Here is a 3,546-nt window from a genome sequence, read left to right as displayed (position 1 = left end):
CCTGCCTCTGCCTCCCGAGTGCTGGGATTAAAGGCGTGCGCCACCACCGCCCGGCTCTCTAGGGTACTTCTTAAAGAGCTCAAACATACAAGTGTGTGGATACATTCATGACTACTACCTATAACTTGCTCCCTTAATAGCTATCTAGGCTCCCTTCCTTGGATAGCCTCATTCAAAGGTCACCAAAATATAAGAGGGCTGGTCAACTCCACAAGAGCTAAACAAATAATGTATTTGTACATTAATAATATAATTTCTGTTGATGAGACAGATAAAAGCAATAAAAACAGTATAGAAATAACATGACTGTATCTCCATGATTAACACTGAGAAATGCCAAAGAGAAGCCCTAAAAGTTAATATTACACAACTGTTGAAAAATTCAACATATTAGTCCTTCCGTCCTATCCTTTGGTTTGATTGACACCTACTCAGGGGAGACCATTAGAAGGGCTGCATTTCCCTATCCTCGGTCTTAAATAAATTGATCCTGGATCACTAATCATCATCGATATTCTACCGAATTTCTGATCATATGAAACGCTGCAGAGTTAAGAAAAACTACCAGGCGGTAGTGGCGCACACCTTTAATCCCAGCACTAGGGAGGCAGAGGCAGGCGGATCTCTGTGAGTTCGGGCCAGCCTGGTCTACGGAATGAATTCTAGGACAGCAAACCCTGTCTCTAAACAAAAACCCCTAAGACCTAAGAGAATAGTTGCTGTTCTTCTCCCCACTTTTCCTCTTCCTCTTAGTCCTCCTCTCTTCCACCTCTTCTTCATCTTCTTCTCTTTCAGTCCTGAGGACTGAACTCCAAGTCTTACACACACTCAACAAGTGCTGTGCCCTAAACAACTGGCTGTACACTGCCAGTTCCTGGGTAAGACTGTCTGTAAAAAGTTGCGGGATTTGGATACTCTTTAGACAGCAGAGTACATGTCTGCACTTCAGGGGGAAGGGCAACCATCATTATGTAATAAGTTAGGTCTGTGGCTTTAGTTAATCCATCACAGTCTTCAGGAAGAAAAAAATACACACTATTTTGTCGGAGGAAATGCCTGTTTCTGTGGTTTTAATTTGATGGCTATTTATCTAAACCATCATTTGTCTTGAATAGGTAATTATCAATACTTACTGGGTACTTGGGTATACACCAGAGAGAACAGGAGGGGAGCCACTGTTCTAGAGAAGCAGACTAGAGACTAAAGAGTAAAAAAAGCAAGCACCATTTAGGAGCTACATAATGTGCTTGGTCTGTGGTGGTACCTCAGAAACTAGGAAACACTGCAGCACGGGGTGGCACACTACACTTGAAGAGCGAACTCTTGGGTTGCTGGTTTGGTTTGGTTTTGTTTAACTTTGGAAAAGAGGCATGTCCTGGCACTCGGCTCTGTAGACCAAGCTGGCCTTGAACTCACAGAGATCTGCCTGCCTCTGCCTCTGGGATTAAAAGTGGAATTAAAGGTTCATGACACCACTTCCCAGCATGTTGGTATCTTAAATCCAGAGAGGCCTTAAACTCAGCATCTGGTCAAGGCTGCTCTGTGCTCTGGGTTCTTGATCCTCTTGCCTCAATCTCAAGCGGAGATGGGCCACAACGCCCAGAAAGTTAACTGTCCTCAACCTACCTGTGGGACTTGCCATAGTATTTCCATGAATTGGCTCAATTTCTCCTATTTTGTAAACAAGAAGCAATTCCTAAATGAGTTTTATTTTTTTCTTTCATCTCCAGAGTTTCGACATATCTCCCTCCCCATGCAGTAAGTCTCTTGTTTACAATAAAACCTTAGCTGGATGTGATGGTGCATGCCTATAATATCAGCACTCCGGAAGCTGACAAAGGATTGGAAAAAGGCCAGACAAGGCTACGTGTGAGACCCAATCAAAAAATAAAATAAACCAGGTGGTGGCGCACACCTTTAATCTCAGCACCCGGGAGGCAGAGGCAGGTGGATCTCTGTGAGTTTGAGGCCAGCCTGGTCTACAGAGAGAGTGCCAGGACAGGTTCTAAAGCTACAAAGAAACCTTGTCTCGAAAAACAAAAACAAAACAGACAAAAAAACAGCAGCAGCAAATAACTGGACAAAAAAATTCTAAATATTTACAACTGCATAAAAAGACTAGACATAGAAAGGAACCAGTATGTGGGAACTATACACTGTACACTAATAAAAAACAAAATAAAAAGGGAGACTTAAAAAAAGTCTTTTTACATTTATTTTTGGTGTGGTAGTGCACACCTTTAATCTTAACACTTGAGAGACAGCCAGTACTACATAGAGACCTTGTCTTTAAAAAAAAAATTTTTTAAATACAAAAAAAAAAAAAGATTTATGTGATGCTCAGGAGTGTTTTGCCTACGTGAATGTCAGTATACTGAGTGCATGCAGTGCCCATGAAGGCCTGAAGGGGGAGCTAGATCCTTTAAAAGGGAAGTTACAGATGGTTATTAGCCACCATATTGGAGCTGAGAAGCGAACACTGGTTCTCTGAAGAGCAACCATGCTCTTAAACCTTTGGCCATCTGTGTAGCCTCTAAGTGAGACTTATAAAGTAAAGCAATATATGATGTCAAAGTATCAGAATCTTCAGCATTGTTACAGCATCAATCATTCCAAACTGATCTACAGATTCAACATAATTCCAATTTATAACCACTGGATTTTCTATATTTGCTAACAAGCTAACTAAATCTATAAGAAACTGTGAATAACTTACAATATCCAAAATCAATCTTAGAGGGAAAATAACTGTAACCCCAAAAGGAAAAATTACCTAACGAAATGCACTCTCAGAGGACGAGCTAGCTCAGAGGGCAGAGGCTTTGCTGTACAAGCTGGACAGCCTGAAAGGAGGATGGAAAGAAACCTGAGTCCTGAAAGCCGTCCTCTGAGCTCCACCCATGTGCACAGCACGCACACACTCCTACCACACATTCACTTATTAGAGTCATGGAACTAAATCTGAGAGGCTAAGCCTACAAAAATCACAGAACAGAGAATGTCTCTATGACTTGAAAACAAGGTCCAGGCAGAGGTGGCACACACCTTTAATCCCAGCACTTGGGAGGCAAAGGCAGGTGGATCTCCGGGTTGGAGGCCAGCCTGGTCTACAGAGTGAGTTCTAGGACAGCCAGGGCTACTCAGAGAAATGCTGTCTCAAAAACTAAAATGAACTCCTGAAACTCAGCAATAAAAAGTCAAGACAGTATTTTAAATTGGGCCGGGCAGTGGTGGCACAGGCCTTTAATCTCAGCACTTGGAAGGCAGAGACAGGTGGATTTTTATGAGTTAAAGAATAGCCTAGTCTACAAAGCAAGTTTCAGGACAGCCAGGGCTACACAGTAAGACCTAATAGGTTTTGAGGTGTTTGCTGTCTAAAATAAAAGTTATCACCATTGCCATTAACTAAGGCACGTGCTTCCATGTTATAGCAGTCCTTCAAGATGAGGGAGCTGGCCGGGCGGTGGTGGCGCACGCCTTTAATCCCAGCACTCGGGAGGCAGAGGCAGGCGGATCTCTGTGAGTTCGAGACTAGCCTGGTCTACA

General features: G+C 42.9%; 1 protein-coding gene across 2 annotated transcripts in view; it reads right to left on the bottom strand.

Moving 5' to 3' along the window:
• Positions 1–3,546, bottom strand: part of Stk38 (serine/threonine kinase 38) — a 35,550-nt gene that overhangs the window by 23,465 nt on the left and 8,539 nt on the right. The gene's annotated exons all lie outside the window — the stretch shown is intronic.

The sequence above is a fragment of the Microtus ochrogaster genome, linkage group LG2, assembly GCF_000317375.1.
Source record: "Microtus ochrogaster isolate Prairie Vole_2 linkage group LG2, MicOch1.0, whole genome shotgun sequence".
In the NCBI taxonomy this organism is placed as follows: Eukaryota; Metazoa; Chordata; class Mammalia; order Rodentia; family Cricetidae; genus Microtus; species Microtus ochrogaster.
This window is presented reverse-complemented; position numbering and strand designations above follow the sequence as displayed.